Genomic DNA, 21,377 nt, shown 5'->3' with positions numbered 1-21,377 from the left:
AAAATGATTTTATTCATTTATTTAAGAGAGAGAAAGAGAGAGAGAGGGAGAAGCAGGTGCCTTGCGGAGCAGGAACCTGAGGCAGGACTCAATCCCAGGACCCCGATGTCATGACCTAAGCGAAAAGCAGATGCTTGAGCTGCTTAGTCACCCAGGTGCCCCACTTTACTCACCCTATTTTAAGGAATTCTAAAGGCAAATTTTTTGCATGTAATGAACAAAAATGACACAGTTGATGATGCAACAGTAAAATACATTCATTAGTCCAGTTGTACAATGATAAACTATGGGTTTCTAAGTCTACAGGAAATATTATTACAGACAATAAATTAAGTTAAGAGGAATATACAAACCCACAAATCCATTTAAAGAAAATACAAGGAAGGAGTTCATGAGCTGAAGCATAGGATTTCTGTTCTAACACATGCTATCCTCATTTAAATTTCCACAAGATGAAGAACCTACTATTTGGCAAGCTGGCATGTTTGTTATATTTTAAAGGAGCTTCTAAGTCACCAAGAAAAAGGAACTAAAGTTGTTTACCAATTTACTTAAACAATACTTCCTAAATAAATAAATAAATAAATAAATAAAAATGAATAAAATTTCATGAAACATTGTCTTTATATTCAGTGTTTATTAATAGTTAAATGGTTACTTTGTAATTCTGATGAAGTTTTTACATAGTCTACCCAAGTTTTTGTTGTTGTCATTTTGTTATTGTTTTCATTCTGGAGTATTCAGAGATCAAATTTTTTAAATCAACAAAACTAAGGGGGGGGGGCTGTTAGGAAACCATCAACAAAACCAAAAACAACCTATTGAATGGCAGAAGATATTTGCAAATGATATATCCAATAAAAGGTTAATATCCAATACATATAAAGAACTTATACAACTCGATACAAAAAAACCCTAAAAAACAAAAACCAGAAACAATCCAATTTAAAAAAAAAGCAGAGGACCTGATTATACATTTTTCCAAAGAAGACATCCAGATGGCCAAAAGACCCATGAAAATATGCTCAACATCACTAATCATCAGGGAAACGCAAATCAAAATCCTAATGAGATACACCTCACATCATTTAGAAAATAGCTGAAATCAAAATAAGAAATAACAACTGTCAGTGGGGATATAGAGAAAAAGACACCCTTGTGCACTGTTAATGGGAATGTAAATCAGTACAGCCACTTTGGAAAACAGTATGGAATTTCCTCAAAAATTAAAAATATGACTACCATATGATCTAATATCCACTATAGGTATTTATTTACCCAAAGAAAATGAAAATGCTAATTCATAAAGCTATATGCACCTCTATGTTTATTGCAGCATTATTTACAACGACCAAGATGTGGAAGCAACCCAAGTGTCCATCATGTACGAATGGATAAGGAAGATATGGTGTATACACAGACATACATAGATACACATAAACAACAGAATACTATGGAGCCATAAAAAAGGATGAAATTTTGCCATTTGAGGCAATATGCATGGACCTAGAGGGTATTATGCTAAGTGAAATAAGTCAGAGAAAGGCAAATACTGAATGATTCCAGTTATAAGTGAAACCTTTTAAAAAATGAGTAAACATAAAGCAGAATCAAACCTATAAATATCGAGAACAAAGAAATGGTTACTAGAAGGGGAGGGGAGTGAGGGTTAGGCAAAATGGGTGAAGGGGAGTGGGAGAAGGGGGCTTCCTGTTATGGAATAAATAAGTCATAAAGAATAAAAAATAAAGTATAACAAATATAAAATAAGTAAAAGGAATAAAAAGCACAGCATAAGGAATACAGTCAATGATACTGTAATTATGATGTAATAGGATAGATGGTAGTACACTTGTGGTGAACATGGCATAATGTATAAACTTGTCAAATCACTAAGTGGTACACTTGAAACTAATGTAACAATGTATGTCAACCATACTAAAAAAAAAAAAAAAAAAAAAAAAAAAAGATCATCAAAAACCAAAACAAAGCAAAAACAAAAAAGGAGAGCTTATTTTAAATGGGAAGTTTCCTATTATGAGGTTCCTAACGTGGTCATCATGAGAAAAACCCCAACAGGCCTGTTCCAAAGAAAACTTAATAGTATTTTAAGTCTTCCCTATAAATGTTAGAAAGATTATTCTTTTGATATATATTAGAAGTTGATCAAATTACTGTCACAATGAAAATAAAAAATAAAATGTCTTTAAAATTAAAATAAAGGCAGATTTTATATATACATATATATTTTAAAATAATTATTGGTATAAATCAGAAATACTTGATGGAAAAATTGATGAAGCATTAAAACACTTTCAACTTTAAAAATTATAATTTACCCTGATAAATTTGCAGAAAGGAGGAAAATATTGCCACAAGTTTAAAAATAAAACTTACAAGGTAAATTGGAATTAGAGACAGGTGACAAAGTTACCATGATTTACACATTTTTTGTTTCACCCCAAAAGCCTTAAGGCTGAATCTAGTGATCCGTCTTCACAGCTTTTCAAAGTGTGATCCAAGGACCACATGAATCATAATTACCTGGTAAGCTTGTTAAACCTATAAATTCCTAAGTGTAGCTATTTAGGACACAGTTATAATAAAAACTAAGGTATAAAAAGGATGTGGTAATTAAGAGCTCAAATTTCTTTCATTATGACAAATACTGATCAAAGCTTCCCCTAAGAAAGTAGTGAACTATATACTCAGTTCTAAACTCCAGTAATGATGAAGGATGTGAAGAAGTTCAGAAAAGGTCAAAGAAATGATTCAAGGTTGGAAAACTAGGTTTCTGCTCTAACCTCAGAAGTCAAAGGCAAGGCCATACCTAAATTGAATGATTTGTAAGAGGTCAAAAGTTCTGTTAATCCTGAAAAAAATGCTTCTCTCTCTCTTTCTCACACACACAGTTGCAAAATGGTTGTAGTCTTCTTTTAATATTTTTTTTTTAAATTTGCATTGCCATGTGAAATTTCCCCAGTAAAATGAAGAGGGATTTTTGTCAAAGACTAAAGAGGATTATTCCTATTCAATACACTAGTGTTGTAGTTCCCAGAATAGCCCCCAAATATTTGTCCTGCAGGTTGCCCTGCCATGGAGCCTCATACTACCATATGCATCCTTTTCTTAGACTTAGGTATTTTTGCAGCTGGGGGATTTTCTTTTTGACCATCATACACTTTGGTTGTATCCCTGTAGTATTTCTCAAACTTAAATGTGTTTAGGAATCATCTGGAGATCTTGTCAAATCGCACTTTGAGGTTGAATAGATTGAGTTGGAGCCTAAGAATGTGCATTTCTGGCTAGTTCCCAGGTGAGGAGGCTACTGCTGGTCCATGGTCTATGCTCATTAATGTGAAAGCACATGGTTTATTAACAACGGCTTCTATTAGAGAAGAGATCCCTACAGAATCCAGAATAAGCCTGTGATATTCTATTCAATTAAAGAGAGCTGTTAAATATCCTAATTGGAGACAGGAGAATGAGCCTCTCCTAAAGAAGCCGCTCTGAAATCTGTCTACGGGCTGTGGGTTTCTCGAGGAGAGGTGGAGTAGACCTTGCCAAAAAGACAAGGGTAAAGGGAGAGTCGGAGGTCACAGAATCCTAATTTTGTTGACAACACAATTTTCTAGTATTGTCATCATTCAGAGAAATTGGATTCAGGCTGCTAAAGGGAACACAAACAAAATTATAGTAGTCTCAGTTACTGTCTTCTTTATCTTTTGAAGTAAAGTTTTTTTGTTTTGTTTTGTTTTGTTTTGTTTTTGTTTTTGTTTTTGTTTTTTGTTTTTTTAAGACAGATGACAAGTGAAATAATTTTCTTTTTGTATTTTTCACTTTGGATTTTTCAAACCTCATTTTGCTTTAAGTATTCAATAATGTCCCTTCCTTAATGTTAACTATTGAATATATTTTTAAGATTAATCATTACGACTTTTATCATAATTTTTGTTTTCTTACTTGTCAACCTGAAGAGTAATGATCATAGTTTTCCCTGATGAAACAACAGTATGGATTTTATCCGGCAGTATTTAAATCTGGCAGTATGTGCCAAGGATTATCTATATATCTTCTCAGCTAGAGAAAACTAATTCTATTCTCATTCTCTACTGAATAATTATGTTCAAACACATTCTATCTACTGGGATAACAACTGAGATGTAACTGACTTCTATGAGAATGAGAATATCAAATTGTACAATTCTTTGACTTTATTAAACTGGCTGTAGCATTTAATATTTTATTTAAATCACTATAATATTTAAAATAACAATAGAACTAATTCCACCTATTTTTGTAGATTTATACTATCCACCCCCCAACCCTGCATCATCTTGTTTTTGTAACTCAAAATTCAGTTTTATCAAATGCACCTGGTTATTCGTACTGACAATGCCAAATAAAAGATATATGTGCTAAGAGCTTAATCCCTAGACTGTCATTAAAACATAGAAAACAAAACAAAACCACAAATTTGAAAAGATTCTTATCTATCTTATTTTAAGTACCTTGGGTTAAAAAAAAACATAGAATTAAAAAAAATTAGCCTTCTCAAAATCTCAAACAGGTTAAATCTCTTCTGTATTAATAATCTATTTTTTAGTATATCAACCTGCTATGAGATAGATAAGCAAATTAAAGTGCACAGGGGAAGGGCAGATTGTTCATACTGAATTTTTTTCCAAAAGCAGTAGAGACAGAAAAGGCATGATGAAAGAGCATCATACATATAATAGAATGAAAATAACCAGAGGGTTTGAAAACACTCAATCAACTGTAAGAGAATAATCCTATGTTGCTTTCCTCGGTGCTTACAAGAATCCATAGGTTCTGCAGATAGTCCTGCATCTAGCATTCCTTGAAACATTGGCTAGAAGTAAAGTTATGGGCTCAGATGAGCCTCCCAGTCAATAATCTTACAGAAGCAGCCTTATTGATTCTTTAGTTCAAGTGCAATCATCTATTTCCTCAAGCCATTTCATTCTTCTCTGCTGTGTAGGTGGAGACCAAGCAAATGCTAGGGAATGAAGCACAGCTTGCAAGGAGTGATTTTGTGTAGACATGGACTCAGCCACTAGAAGGAGAGAAAAATTCCCACAAACAGATGGCATCATTAAAATATTGTTGCTAGGTAATTACATAGTACAATTCTTTCAGGAAAGAATAATGGTCAATCTATCTTTGTATCAAAGCAAAACAGAAGAGTGGTTTTTGAATGTGACATTTGAAGTTATCTTGTAGGATGGAATGATGTCTAAACTCAACTTAATAGCACCATTCTTGGGCACCCCTGGAAGTCTGTTTTCTCACAATTGAAGTGGTGATAAAAATAACTCTACCTCATAGTATCTGAAAGTCAAATGAGGTAATTTTTGTAAAGTATGTCACACACAATGCTTGGATCATATACACTCACTTTTTGGCCTAGTTGTTATTATAGTCCCTCAATTTTAAGAAACCATTTCTTATAAATCTAATAAAAACTTTTCAAGGAAACATACTATCTTAAATATATAGGTAAGTAAATGTGGTCTAATGTGAGAGAAAATTATTCTGATTTAAAGTTTTGTGTTTCTGTTTTTTAAAGAAAATGTTACAGCAAAAAGTGACAAAGGCTTGTGGTAAAAAAAGAAAAAAATGTCTTAGAATGAAAAGAATTTGGAATTACTGTTTGGAATATTTACTTCTGTTTTAATATAGCATTTCTAGGAAGGTTATTAAAAATGCACGTGTGTCTTGTGTGTCTATGTGTATATATGTGTGTGTGCTTACATACTCATCTATACATTAATTATGATGCTTTAGTTAATATACAAAACAAGAAAAATTGCAATATTAAAGAAAAAAGTCTTTGTGTCTAATTAGAGAATGAAAAAGGAAAATAATAATATTGTTCAAACATATGGATTGAGCTGTCATTCACTACTGATAGTTTTAAAATTGCTCATATTAAATTATTTTTTAATTGAAGTATAATTAAAATAGAGTGATATATTACTTTCAAGTACAGAATATAATGACTCAACAATTCTATACATTACTCAGTGTTCACTCGTATTCAATTCTTAATTTTAATTCATGGCACACTATTTTCAATTCATCTGTTGGTTGTCATCTGATGCTTTAAACCTCTTCATTCATTTTACACAAAACTTATGTTTAATCTAAGACATACAGTAAGACATTTTTATGCTTTATAAAATAAATTACCTATTTTCCTACATTCTGCCAAGGATGATTGAGGGAAAAAAATATTTGCTTTGCCAAACTGCAGCTTCAGAGCTGCTACACAGTACATAGTATACCCATAGAGGGTTTTTTTTTTCTTTTAAAATCATTATTTAACAAAGGAGTAGAAGTTCAGAATTACAAAAATGCAGATACACCTTACGTATGGACAGATCTTTTCTGCAACAGTAAGATGGCATATTAGGAATCTGCAAGATTTATAAAAGTCCCATGTGCATCTGGCCCTAATAAATTGATTCAACCTTCTCTTTCTCTTTCTTCAGCATCCCAGTAAATGAAAAACTATTATGTGACAATGATAGAAGAGAATACAGACTTAGATAATGGTACCGTTGGAGCCTTCATCTATTTAAAAAAAAAAAACACAGACAGGCACATATCAAGGATAAATCTAAAATGATAAAAATTCTCATGGAAGAGCACTTGCTCCTTCATCTCTATACAAACATACATTATTCTCTATCTCTTCCTGGCCCCTGCATAATGAATTGCAGCAGAACACAAATTAATTTCCTTCTAGTGGCAGAAAAGCCTAGAGGAGAAACATGACTCACAGAAGGTGAATCAAAGGTGAAAAACAAACCAAAAACAAAGCTGGTATCCTTTGATGTCATGTTAAGGAAAATAATTGGTGGATGATAAAAGCGCATGATAGAAGTTGACTGTTTTGCATTTATTGTTAATATAAAGTTGTCTTTATGGCCAAAGATAATATTTAATCCACAACTGAAGAAACAAGTAGTAGAGGTAACTTTTTTCCCCTTGCAGTCACCATGTATCTTTATAATTCTTACCATTTTTCCAAATAGTAAACATTGGTTGGCCAAACAACCTATAAGTTGAGGCACTGTGTTGTAAGCAGCCATGGGATAAAAGATCACATATAGGGCCAGATTCATGGGCTTACAATCTGTGTAATCACATACAAAAAGCCACGTGGGAAAAGTTCCCTGCTTTCTGTAATGCTCTATGAACTCAGTCTCAAAGTGAGTATGAGGCAAGTGTATTATATTTACGACAGAATATGTAGGGGCAGTGACAGCCCCGAGTGGCTTTCCCTCTATTAGTCAATTATTTACTCAGAAAATTGATGACATAAAAACAAAGAGGAGGTAGGGTGACCAAGTTCCTTTCCCCTTCATTAAGTTGCCTTTTCTTTTTAGTAAGGCAAAGGTAGAGAGTGTTGTTTTCACAACTACCGACAGGCTGATGAGTTTCAAATCCATCTATACACATCAGAGGTCTCATCTATGTTCTAAGTTCATATATTCAACTACCTACGGGACATCTTCTCTTACACCACCTACATATTCCTTAAAATTATTAGATCTCAATTAAAATCACCACCCACTCACCCTCAGTTTTGCCAAGTGCCCTTCTCTGTTTTTTTTTTTTTTTTCCATTTTATTTTGTAGCGCTATTACAACCAGTTGTACAAGACAGACAGACCCTCAGGCCTATTCAAAGTTCTACTATTTCACTTTCCACATTCATTCAGATGCCACGTTCTCATAATACTATCTCCTATTTTGCATGATCTATGACACATACGCATCTGTTTGGCCTGGATTATTTATTTATTTATTTTTAATTTTTCTAAAAAAGATTTTATTTATTTATTCATGAGATACACAGAGAGAAAGAGGAAGAGACACAGGCAGAGAGGCAGGCTCCATGCAGGGAGCCTGATGTGGGACTTGATGCCGGGATTCCAGGATCACACCCTGGGCCAAATGCAGGAGCTCAAACCCTGAGCCACCCGGGAGTCCCTATTTTTTAAAATTGTAAACTACAAGTTTGTACCCCTTAATCCTATTTACCTGTTTCACCGATCCCCTGTTCACTATTCTTCAATTTTATTATTATGCTCTTCCAACTTATCCCAACGCCATACTACTTGAGTTACATTTCTAGAAGGCAAATTGGATCATATAACTTCCTTGCTAATAAAACATATTAATAATTCTTCACCAATTTCAAAGTCCAGTATCATTAATTTTTCTTATAAGTGTCTTCAAATGAAGCCTGTTTTTCTCCACACTTGTATCTTGTCTTTCTCCATTGAATCCTATGCTTTAGCCGCATGAAGCTTCTTAAACTTCCTAAACTTAATTAATCTTCCCTTCTCCATCGTTTGCACACAGATCTCCAGTATTTTTCTAGCTATCATTTTTCCTGCTAATTCTTATGTCACCTTCCTGGGTTAATAGAATCCCTGAATAAATTGCTGGCAAATAGCCCAGTTTCATTATCTTATGGTAAGACTTCCTGATAAACTGGCTTAAAGTCTGGGATATTTTGGCTTCATTCAGAATTTATTACAGTTAATGTGTTGAGTATAATAATAATAAAGATGTAGTGTCATGTGACTCTCTCCAGAGGAAAGCAGGAGTCAGGCCAAATTCATAGAAGGGGATAAATAGTAGGCATCTGCAAGACAGAAAAGAGTGCCAGGGCTGATAAAGGCATTTTCTGTGGAGAAATAGGATATGCACAGTTATAAAAAACAGGGAATGTTGGGAATTATAAACAGTTCAGAATGGCTGGACCATCCTATGTGTAGCAATGGGATTGAAGAAAGGGAAGCAATTCAAAAAATTTTAAGGAGTCAAACTGAAAGAATTTAGTGGTTCGTTATAAAAAGGAATTGGTGTTGAATATGCAACCTTAAGTTTAGTCTAAAAGGTGGATCATTAGGTCAGTCACTGAGACCACACAGGTATTGAGGAATGATGAGAGATGAAGAAGATGAAATTTTACGAACTTATAGAAACCCAGGCTAAAATATGATTAATAGGTTGTGGTGATGGGGATACTGGAAGGTTTAAAGGTGCAGGTATTTATGAAGCATTATGGGAAATTTTCAATATGTTGACAGCTTGTGACAATAATGCCAGTGCAGACCAAATCAGTACTAGTCAGGGTAGAGTTTAAATCATTATTCTTAAGTGTGAATTTGCTCAATGATTATTTTCCTAAAAAAAACTTGTGCCTTATCAAGATGATGACACTGAAGGAATAGAATTGTGACTAAAAGTAGGGATAGTTTCCACAGAGGACATTTTTGCAGGGAAAAGTAGTTTTTGAATCATTTGTTTATCCATTCATTCACAGTATACCAAGTGCCAGTTTTATGCCAGATGTCATACAAGATAGCATATGTATTAATAGGACACAAAACAAGTCTTCCTATTTTCAAATAGTTCATAATATATTCAGAAAAAAATCATAAAACCTTAGGTCTACAAGAATGTTAGGAAGATGTGAATCTCAATTATTTCACGTGAAAAAAGTGAAAATTAAAATCAGAGATATTTAAGGATGTATTAAGGAGAGTCACAACTTCCCTGGGTGGCTTTTTCCTGTACATTGAGTCCATGATCCAGTTTCGTTCTACATTGGGACAGTGCCACCTTCAACATAGGACCACGGTGCCTACTGAAAGAAGGAACATGTTACAACCTGGTCTCCAAGATGCATGTGACACTTCACTCATATCACACTGGTCAGAATTCGATTTCAGGACCCTTACCTAATTCAACAGAGGCAGAAAGCATTTTCCTCCATTGTGCTTAGAAAAAGGAAACAAAACTGGAAAGCCCAGAGCTAGGCTTGGCCACTTCTCTGGAAGGAAGAGCAGGCCCTGGACATTTCCCCCCCGACCCCTGAGTACTGGAAGCCTACAAAAACCAACATTCAGATTTTCCTGGTTTGTCAAATCCCTCAAAATGAAAGCCAGATTCAGTGATCCACCTTCTTTTGGCCTGGGTGTTTTTGCCAGCTTGTGAAAGCATTTATGAAGATATTTTCAAAAATTTATATACCAGTTTTAGGTTTTTGTTTTGTTTTTTTTTTTTTTTTGCATGTGTCTTTGTGTGTATGTGTGTGTGTGTGTGTGTGTGTGTGTGTGTTTTAGTGGAGTACATTATGTTGTAGGAATCAGGAGACCTGATAACATTTATTTTTGTTAATTTTACCTCTAGTCCTTTTGAGTATTTTACTACAATCTATCTTAATAAATCGGATATTGATTACAATCTGAAGTATATTCAGTCTTTTGCAGGCCCTATTTCCTAATTTCGTATTTAGGCTTTCCTTGTCAAAGTCACTGGTAACAAATGTTCAACAGGACAGACTCAGGACAAAACAACATTATAGGCCTTTGTAGAGCAGAGCACCATGCACTAGTTCCCAGTGTCGGGGAGGATTCCAACTACATGGAGGGCAGCAAAGATCATCACTGTGCCAATCACCAGGATTATAAATCCAAAGACTTCCTGTCTATTGTATCTTAGTATTGGAGTCACCAAGGAAAACACAATGCAGTCAAAGCACTGCTTTTACTCACATAGAAAAGAAAGGGCAGGATCAGCTTCAACAGTGTGTCTCTAAGAGCCACTGACACAGTTGCTTATGTAGAACAAAGGAGTACACACTGGATCAGAAACAGGGAAAGGTATTTCCACACAAGGTGATAAGCTTGGATCAAGCTGTGTGAGCTCTTTATCTTTTGGTAAGGAAGCATTGCAGGCACCCCGTCCATTCTCATGGCCAAGAGGGATCAAAGGACTACACATAAGATTTGCCTATGCCAGTAACCTCTCTCCAGGTAAGCAGTGAAAAACAGATTGGTTGCTTTCTTCATGTTTATATGTCTACCTTCATCAGGGTGTTTGTAACTATAATTTCAGAGTTACATTTTACAACTGCCCAACACTCTTGAGCCATTTATTCCTTGGCCATAAATCATCTCTCTTTTCTCTGAAACATCGAAAATATTTTCTAAACTATAAGTCACACATCTGATTAGGTCTTTGCTGTTGTTAATTTTGAGGCAACATCTCACCTACCAGAATAAGCCTCACAAAGTGAATTCTCAATCGGTTACTATCATCCAGCAGGCGACAATGGAGAGTTAGTATTGAACAACATTTGGTTCTACCCTCAGGCTTATGAGGCAGCAATAAATAGTTTAGCAAACTTGAAATACACAATGAGTCCACATGCCAACCAGTATGTATCTACCTGTTCAATTAAGCTATGCTAATTATAAATATTCTGCCCCTCTTTCATTTCTTGTGAAATTATATCTCAAGTCTGTTTTATCTCATGCTTTTCTTGGAAAGGTAATTCTGTACATTTTGTCTTCATCTTTTTTCATCAAGGGTAAACAACCACCTTTGCTTATCATTCCAAATGGTTTTTAAAATGAACTGCTTTTTTCTTATTTTTCTATTCTAGTTCACAAAGTAAAATATCAAACCTGGTGAGAACCTACCTTAAAAATGGCAAACAAGGAACAAGATAGTCCAAAAGCAAAATACAATGTTTAAGTTTAAAGATACCATTTTGAGGTTTCAGATTAAATTGTGAGGACTTAATTGTTTTGTTATATTGGGTATATTTTCACTCCAAATCTGTAAGCTGAAACAAAGAGAATTAAATTGTTTTCTTTTAAGTATTTTGTGCTCTTCCTTGAACTATTATTGTTCTTTTCACACTTTGGAGATTAGTATTCATCTGTAGATTTTACAAGTGAAACTAGAGAATTCCATAATTAAACACCTTCCATCCTATATGAGGTCTGTTTACAATGAAGCTGACTCACATCTACTAAAATCTGATGCATGATTTATCAAAATTAAATCAAGAGTTTTAGAACTCAATATCACATATTTTATTTGTTGTGCATCGAGGTACATAAAACAAGCCCATTTAATATGATTATCAGATTAAAATAGCATCTTGAGATGGGAGAATTATTCTTTCTTCTGAGCTAATATTATTCCCTGGCATTGCTGGTTTCAAAATACAAAAAATGGTTTTCACATGTACTAAAAAAAAAATGTGAGATGTTCCTTCCTTTTTTTAAAGAGTGGTATATTTCATATGGACGCAGATTATGAAACTAAATGTGCTTGTTGTTCTAATCTTTTGTTCTATTCATAGTTCATAGGTGTCACTATAATATTTTGAGGATATTATTTAATATAATCTTTGATATCTTTATCAAGAACCTGACTGATTTGATCATAGAGTATAAACAATGCCTGGTTTCTGCCTTGGTTGCTGATAAAAAGGTTGAGGTCATCGTAGGCAGTGCTATGAAAGTCACATCTCCGTATTTTTCTTCCTGAGGTGGAATCCTGAGGTTAAAAAGGTGGGAAAGGTTTGGAAAGCTTTACAGGAACATCTGTATTAGCATGTGGTATTTTCAGATTTTCAAGACATACTTTCCAGGCATACTAGACCTCGAATTCAAGCTTCTCAGACAAGTTTCACACCCACTTCCTCTGTATCAAGGAAAGTGATGGTGGCACAGAAGACAGAGATAGAGATGAACCTGAAGCAATGCTTCTGGCCATGTTCTTATGGGTGACGTTCCTGGATAGGGGTTTGGAAGTTTCTATACATCCTAAAATAGGCACAAAGCTTCTGAGAAAGCCAGAGGCCCACCGTTGGCAGGGACTTCCCAAATAAGGACAAATGAGCACAAGCTTCTGAGGCTCGCAAGACAAACAGCAAGAACAAAAGCCCAATGGAACCAACTGCATCTTTGTGGTCTCTACTTGGAGAGCAGCCGGATCTTTGGCCCTTTAGCTCTCCCTGACCACCAAGGAAGTTGAGTAAGGCTATACCTTTATGTGGTGCCTTTCTGATGAGTTCTGATGGTGGTGGTGGTGAGTATTTATAAGGAAAGAGGCTATTTCAACCGGAAACATTTGTAGTGGGAAATTTAAAGAGATAACTAAGTATGCCCTGTCTTTTTCCTACTCCCACCTTACATGTTATGCCTTTGCTAAGATTACATTAATTATATAATAAATGTCTCTGCTCTATGTATTGTCAACTATGATGTGTAAATGTCTATAAGCCCACTAACATATCCTAGACATAATATGTAGGTTAAAGTTGTTTGATATTATGGCCAGATACTATAACCCTTTTAAAGAATGTAATCTTAAATCATCTCCTTCGCTTTTTCACTCAGAACACTCCACAGCAATTGAGTATGCACAACTAGTCTCTCCCTGAAAACTTCCATACAAAGAATTAACTAGCACATTAACTAACCAGGCAAGTTGTTCGATTTTGGGCAACTCTAGCTCTTAAAATGTTTCTCTAGTATTGAATTACAAAATGCTCCTTTGAAAATTTTACCTATAATCCTAGTTCTGTCTTCTGTAGCAACGCAAATTTATAAAGTTAATATTTCTCTTGATAGGATTTCAATATCTGAACACTATTGTTATGGCCATAGAAGCTCTTCTCTGAGTTAAACATCCAGGTTGTTACTTGTAAGACAATATTTCAGTTCTCTGATATCCTAGGTGTCCCTGTGGCTATTTTGCACCTGTGGGAGGAAATGGAGATTTAGAATTTTCTACATGTTGTTGATCCAAAAGCTTTGCATAAGCACAGAGTGTATATTCCTCTGTGTGTGCAGGAATGTCACCCAGAACTTAGTGTGAGGAGCTGCAAGCTAGTTGCATCATTTCCTCAGGACTGTATAGAATTGGCAGCCAAGGGAATGAGGCAGTGAAAAGAACAACGGCTTCCTCTAATTCTTACTGAGACATAAATTCATGTGCCATTTGCCCAAGCAAAAGAAACAGAACTTTCCTTTGTCATGGGCATACATGAGGTTGATTTATAACAGCAGTGTCAAAAATTCTTGTAAACAATCTGAATATACAGAATGCTGCCAAATTTGTTGCTTTAGTCAACATATATTTATTGCACATTGACCATATTTAGGCTATACTATAGAAATTAAGCAACTAATGATAGACAAAACAGACCAAAATCCCAGCCCCGTTTAGCTAGCATTCTAGCACTACGTTGGCATCATATGCAACTCTACTAGTAACTACATATATTTACAAATGAAAGTAGTCCATTTAGGTTCCCATTGCTCACTAAATATACTGAAAATGATGCTTCTTGGTACATTTTAAACAACCATCACTTAAAATCATCCTTCAATAAATATACTGAATCACATAATAATTAATATGTTATAATTGAGCAAAGAATATACTTCTGTGAAATATATAAAGAAGACTTAATAAATAATTAAAAATTAATTATTACATGTAAAGTAGTTTCAATCCTTTCCTTCCTGCAAGGTCTCTTCTTTTTTTCATTCATTCTTTCTTTTTTTTCTTTACTATGTATGTATGTTATGTCATTCAAAATAATGATACTGAAAGACAAGACACATACTCAGGGCTTAATATACTGGTTTATGTATAATTTGTAAAGTTGGCAGAGGTATTATGTCTATTTTCTAGAGAAAACATATTACAGAAGTTAACGCACTTATTCAAGCTCAAGTGGCAAGTCAGAGCTGGGTTTTAAAACTCAGTCTCTATGAGTGAAGCATCTAGGCACTGAGCAATTACACTCCTCACTTTGCATGCTACGTGATAGTCTACATATCATGGCTTCTATCCTTCCATATTAACATAGGCAGGCAACAGTCTGTTGAGCACTTACCCGCATGTTAGGCATTATCTATGTGTTAGAAACACCTATGGTAGTAAACACTACCTCAGAAAATCACTCTTTAGAGAAATCCAGTTCCTAGAACTTGTCTTTAGGAACTATACTTAAAATAAAAATAAATGATTATAAAGCAATAAACATTATAAAATTAATGATTTTTCAGGTCAAAATATAAATACCTTGGCATTTTTTTTCAGATTGCAAAAAAATACAACTAGCAACGAGTTAAGAAACTTATTTAATGTCTTATAAAAAAGAAGTAGGGTAGAATAGAAATAAGATCCTATAGAGAAGACAATAAATCTGCCTTTTCTCTTTCCTCCTTGCATCCAGGCCACCTCCCCTCTGTTGGTAACAGAGCCTGGAGCAGTCGGCTAATGGCTCACAGCATGAGGCCGGCAGTCTTAATGTCCTCTTTTCTCTCCCCACAAGTCCTAGCAGCAGCACCTCAAGAAGTGATCAGCATTGTGGTTTGCTTTCCTGGTTTCACTATTTCTGTTTTTCTGTGAGTACTAAATTGCAAAAGGAATTACATTTTCTTTTCCAAAAGTCTGACATTAAAAGGGTTGTTCTGAGATTTTATTTGATCTGGGTACAAATTTTTCTCATAGAAAGTGTCAAGTATCATGTTGGTAGAGGAGAAAATATTTGACGAGCATAAATTACTCCACAGGTAATCTTTCAGAATGTATATATTCCTTACATCTGAGGAAGGTTTTCTTTTACTTTATATAACCATTTTTAGCCTTTAGTCATTCTTCTAGAATGGTAGGCAATATGTCTACAACTCACTTTCAGATTATTTTTTTTTTCCCTGAAAACAAAAAGTATGTTCCTAGCAATACATCTCCATAGGATGGTTATAAATTTCATTTCCTGTTGCACTGATAATACCTATAGGTTTCAACATAAGTGCACAAACCCTGCTAATTTTTATTTAATACAATTTTATCTTTAGTCTAAGACTCCTTTTCAAAATTGCCAAAGAAATCTACTTGATTTTCTTATATTTTTTGAAAATCATCAAACCATTACAATAAAATTATAATTTGAAGAAATATGGCCTAGATCTTCACAGAATACATTTGTATTCAATCTCATTATATTTTCAATGCATCCAAGAATCTGTTGCTCTTCTTTTCACTTTAGAAAATTATATAACAGGATACCAAATGCTTTACTGTATGCCTAACGTCCAGAACCTGGACTAGCATACAGTAAGTACTCAATAAATATTTTTACTAGTGAGTGAATACATGAATTAAAAGTCAAATGAAACAATATTATTATCTTTACTTCATAGCATTAAACAATCATGATAATTAAACAACAATCATGATAGCCAAGCAGACTTCACAAAACATTCTATTTGTAGTAAAGTGAAAGTATAATATTTACATGTCTGTAAAAAAACTTTTCTTAAAAGAGAACATCTTAGGTATGTGCAATGGCTCTTTTCTTGGTATTTCTCTCCCTCAAACTCTCTGCTGTGTGTCTGAATGTCTGTCTGTCTCTTTCTCTCTTTCTCTCTCTCTCACACACACACACACACACACTCCAAAATCTAGAAAGACTTTTGGGATGCATTACTGTTCTCTGTGCACAAGGATCTATACAATTTGAACATAAATTCTGTTTTAAGGATATCACACATGAAAAGTTTTCACTCTTCAGAGCATCTCCAAGTACCATAAATATTAATTTTAAAGACTGGGTTTACATTAGAGTGTATAGGATGCTGCTTTCATCATTGACTCAATTTTTATCAAATTGAATTGTCCTCTTCACTGTATTTCCAAATCCCTTGACTTAAATTCTATACATATTGAAAATCCAAACACATCACTAGAGTTAACTCTTCATGTCACTATTAGCTTAAATATGATTTTTATGAATAAAATTAGTTTGCAATTGAATACAGAAATTTAAACATGCAGTTGGGTTTTTAAGGGGATTTCCTGAAAGAGGAAAGGAATAGGATTAAAATATTTAGTCTTGAGTCTCCCACATAATTCATACTACTTCTGGAGCTGAGCAAAAGATCTTTCAAGTGATTCAATCTAATTTAAAAAATTGACCAAATTTGAACGATGAATTTGTTGGCAGTTTTCTTTTTCTTTCTTTCTTTCTTTCTTTCTTTCTTTCTTTCTTTCTTTCTTTCTTTCTTTCTTTCTTTCTTCTTTCTTTCTTTCTCTTCTTCTTCTTCTTCTTATTTTTTCTTTCTTTCTCTCTTTCTTTCTTTCTTTCTTTCTTTCTTTCTTCTTTCTTTCTTTCCTTCTTTCTTTCTTTCCTTTCTTTCTTTCTTCTTTCTTTCTTTCCTTCCCTTCCCTTCCCTTTCTTTCTTTCAAATATTTTATTTATTTATCTAAGAGAGAGAATGAGTGGAGTGGAGGGGTTGAGGGAGGGGAATTGGACTCCAGGCTGGATCCCAGGACCCTGACATAATAATCTGAGCCAAAGGCAGATGCTTAACCAACTGATCCACCCAGGTGCCCATTGTTTGCCATTTTCTAGATTATTGTATATATATATATATATATATATATATATATATATATATATATATATATCTTTGTGTATCTTGACCACTGAGAGAAAAGGTGAGGGTGAGAAGAGTAAAAAGAGACTAAGATTACAGAACTACATTACATGAGATCATCACTGCAGACAGAAAACCATAAAGGAAAGGAAGAGTGTGAAAAGCTGCCAGCCTAGGAACTCAGTGCAGATATAAGGTGTGAGAATCCCATAACTAATCATTCACAGTTCAAGTGTTGCAATTTCTATATGTTCCTTTTTCTTCTTTTAAATTTTTTTTCTTCCCTCTCCCCTTCCTTCATTCAGTTATCAAAAGGAAATAGTAATTATTTAAAACCTAATATGTGCTAGAAACTATTTAAATACTAGAAACTCAGAAGTCAGAAATAGGCAAAAAAAAATCCCCTTTTAACATTTCTTTATTACAGTGATTGAAGAAAAAGATAATTAAGAATAACTAAAATATATGCTGCAACATTTGGTGACTAAATACTGTGGGTGTGGCTGATGAGGGATGGGTCTCCCTGAGGCTGCAATATTTGAAATCTGACCCAGCAAGAAGGAATAAGCTTTGTGGAAATCAGAATAAAAAGCATCCTGGGAAGAGGAGACAGATAGTGCAATATCTGTAAGTGAGAAACAAGATTGGTGTGTTCAGTGAGGAAAAGTATGGTCAGTAAATGTAAAGGCAGGACAGACTCTGATATTTTTGTTTTGGCCTATGGTTCAGATTTTAAGGCTTATCCACCAAGTTCCTATTTCCCCCTGATACATTGTCTTTGCCCTTGTCACTGGAACCAGATGATTAATGATGCTTTTTATGGGTACTCTAGCAAATACATCATTTTAGACTTTTATTGGGCACAGAGCACAGAGAGTATGCCATTTCAGTCTCCAGTATTTTGATGAAGAAATATTGTTATTTACTCTAAGTAACAGAAACCATTTATTTTTAAATATGAAAACTATGAAGAAATCTGGCTTTGACCTGATTTAGTGTTTTTCTTCTGCCCTGTCATTTGCAGGTTGCTTCTGGGCTTTGTGTGACTTTGAACTGTCTCTGACTTATTATAGGAGTTAAATTCCAAGTGCTAATTCCTACACAGGAAACTTCTTACCCCTCCTAGAAGCCACAGGTTTGGCTCTCCTGAAGCACAGTGCATCTTTTTCATCTATTTTTTAGAGCCAAAGCTCTTCATGGACTGTAATTTCCCCTTCTGTGTCACAATTTCTTTTTCTTCTGTAGGTATGTTTTGTACTCTTCGGGAAACAAAGAGTGCAAGAAGATGAAGTCAGAAAGGCTTGGAATGAGGACTGGCTATTGTACTTTTCAATGTTGTAATCTTGGGGAATTTAACCTCTTTTAGGTTCAGTTTTATCATTTAAACTGAGATATAATGAATTTATGTATATAAAAAATTTACCAGATTGGCAAGCACCATATAATTACCTCATCTTCATCATCTTCATTTCCATCATTTGAGTACTTTTTCCTCAGAGCAGTGGTTCTCAAAGTATGGTCTTGGAACCAGCAGTGAACATCTCCTAGCAATGCAAATTCTCTGGATTTACTGATTCAGAAATTCTGGGGTGGGCCCAAGGAATCGAAGTTTTCCCAAACCTTCCTGGTGATTTGGACACATGCTAACGTCGCCTTAGAAGAAATACATTCCCTTATTATGTTTGTCTCTAGTTGTCCATAGTCAAATTCCTCAAATGTGCTGAACTGAGTAGCTGAGAAATTTGTAATATTAAAAAAAGAAAAAAAAAAAACCCTTCCTAGACAGTTACTTCAAACGAAATTACTTACATTTGGAATGTAGCTCATATGCAATGATAATAAAAGATAGACAAACAAAAGGTATTCCTACATCCCCCTCAGAGATAAATAATTGTATCCGGATGTTAGAATAATCTTCTGAACTCTCTTAGAGCAGCCAAAGAAGGCATAATTGCTCCTAAAAGTTTTTCTTTCTTTCTTTTTTAAGATTTTATCTGTTTATTCATGAAAGACACAGAGAAAGCAAGAGGCAGAGACACAGGCGGGGGGAGAAGCAGGCTCCATGCAGGAGTCCAATGTGGGACTCAATCCAGGGCCTCCAGAATCATGCCCTGGGCGGAAGGCAGGTGCTAAACCGCTGAGCCACCCAGAGATCCACTCCTAAAAGTTTTCATACTGGCTCCAAGTCTTATAAAAATGGGAACTTACCCATAAAATAAAATAGAGCTTAATAATAGATATGTTTAATAAATTCATAAATTAGATCACTTTAAAGTGCAATGCAATAATAAATATCATACCAAATTGTCATCTTCATCAAAATTCAAACTAGTAAACTAGAATTTACATATACATGAAACATGGTAGAAATATATATTTTACAATTCCACTTAATATGTACAGGTTATGTCCCCTTTTCCATGCCTTATGTTACCATAGTGGTAGCATAAGCTGCATCACAGAACATATTCATATCTAGAACTATCACTAAAATGTTTTGATTTTTGTGTAAAGTCTGGTATATTTATGAAATAATCAACAAGGGATGCAGCAATTAAGAGTAAAATTCACAGTTGTAATGCAGAATAAATTAATCTAAGTAGCTTGCCCTTGTGTCCTTTTCTAAATCAGTGGTTTTAACATTTTTTTTTAAATCAGGAGATTTTTTTTTCTCTAGTGCAATCTTATAAAAAATAAAAATATATAAGATTGATTCAACCAGTATTAACATAAATTTATTTCACTCATAGTTCAAATGCATATCTGTCCTTACTTTAAATACAATCAAAGGGAATAATATCTTCTTAGATAAAAATGAAAAAGCTGAAAGTGCAGGGGTGTCACCTTTGTGCAGGGGCCATGCTAATCTTCTCTTTATCGTTCCAATCTTAGTGTATGTGCTACTGAAGAGAACAAGAAATAGTTGAAATTGAATATTACACTATCAGTGACAGTTCTCCAAGGGTTGCTTGGATTTTTGTATATTTTACGAGCAAGGCACTGACTGTCCTTTTGTTTCAAACTATCTTGCAAGGATGTTTATTTGTAAACAGCCTTGGAAGATAGAGGTAATGTCTACCTCCAGAGCAAAGGGCAGATTTGATTACTGTCAATATAGTAAATATAACATCTCCCTCTGTGATGAAGAGCATGTTTTCTTACAGCCTATTAAAAAAGATTTGGGTTACCTAAGTGTGGCTTCCTCAGCTGTGATGCAAACTATTTTGTGTGCAGTGTACAGAACCCATCTGGGTCCTCCACAGTGCCTTCTATGACCTGGAGCACATGAAGAACAAATACAAATGCTAACATGGAAAGAAACTGGAAAAGCTTGGTTTCAGGAATCTTTCATTTGGCTTTCTAGATCTACCTCCACCTATTCCCCTCTATCTTTCTGACCTATCAGATTATGTGAACCATGTGAATGGCTCCCAAAGCCATGTGAATGGCTCTCTGACTTCCCGAAGGTTCAGCCAAAAGAAAGGCCTGGTGCTGGATCTGAGAAAGGGAGAAGAATATACCCAGTTTATCTATTCTCCTGGCTCCCTCCCTGCAAGTTGCTATGTTCTACTGCCACTGGCCTTTCCTGTCAGCCTTTTCTACATAGCTCCCTTTCCTTCTAGCTTCAGATAACCACTCTCCCCCTATACTACTTTAGGCCTGGGATTGTATCTCTTGCTCTTTTATTAGCTCTGATTATTGCATTATTTCTGTGTTACCCGTGCTGTGCCTAGACTTTCACAAATAGACCCACTGTAATGATCCCTTCTTGAGATATTTGAATACTTTGAGTGTGAAATCTCTTTCTGGTTGGAACGTTGATTTACACAACTTGAATCTTGAAGGGTAAGTAGGAAAGCAAAGAATTTCTCAGGGAAATATAATATTGAATAAATAAGAGACAATGGCAGGGGATAAAGGTAGAAAGGATTTGTATGCATCTATGAGGAGACTATCCTAAAGATGATAAAGGACTATCAAAAGATTTCAGCTAAAGTTGTGATATAAGCCTTGCATTTTAGAAAGATTACTTGGACATCACTTAGGAAAGAGTTTCGGAAGGAAGTTAGTGCAATTA

The 21,377-nt window shown here is 34.6% G+C and overlaps 1 protein-coding gene and 1 non-coding gene across 4 annotated transcripts in view; both read right to left on the bottom strand.

Moving 5' to 3' along the window:
- The window catches only part of GRID2 (glutamate ionotropic receptor delta type subunit 2), a 1,466,011-nt gene that overhangs the window by 623,612 nt on the left and 821,022 nt on the right, over positions 1–21,377 (bottom strand). The window lies entirely within an intron of this gene.
- Positions 20,108–20,213, bottom strand: LOC140624067 (U6 spliceosomal RNA). Its single transcript, XR_012023603.1, has one exon. It is a non-coding gene; the product is annotated as a U6 spliceosomal RNA (small nuclear RNA).

This window comes from Canis lupus, chromosome 33, assembly GCF_048164855.1.
Source record: "Canis lupus baileyi chromosome 33, mCanLup2.hap1, whole genome shotgun sequence".
In the NCBI taxonomy this organism is placed as follows: Eukaryota; Metazoa; Chordata; class Mammalia; order Carnivora; family Canidae; genus Canis; species Canis lupus.
This window is presented reverse-complemented; position numbering and strand designations above follow the sequence as displayed.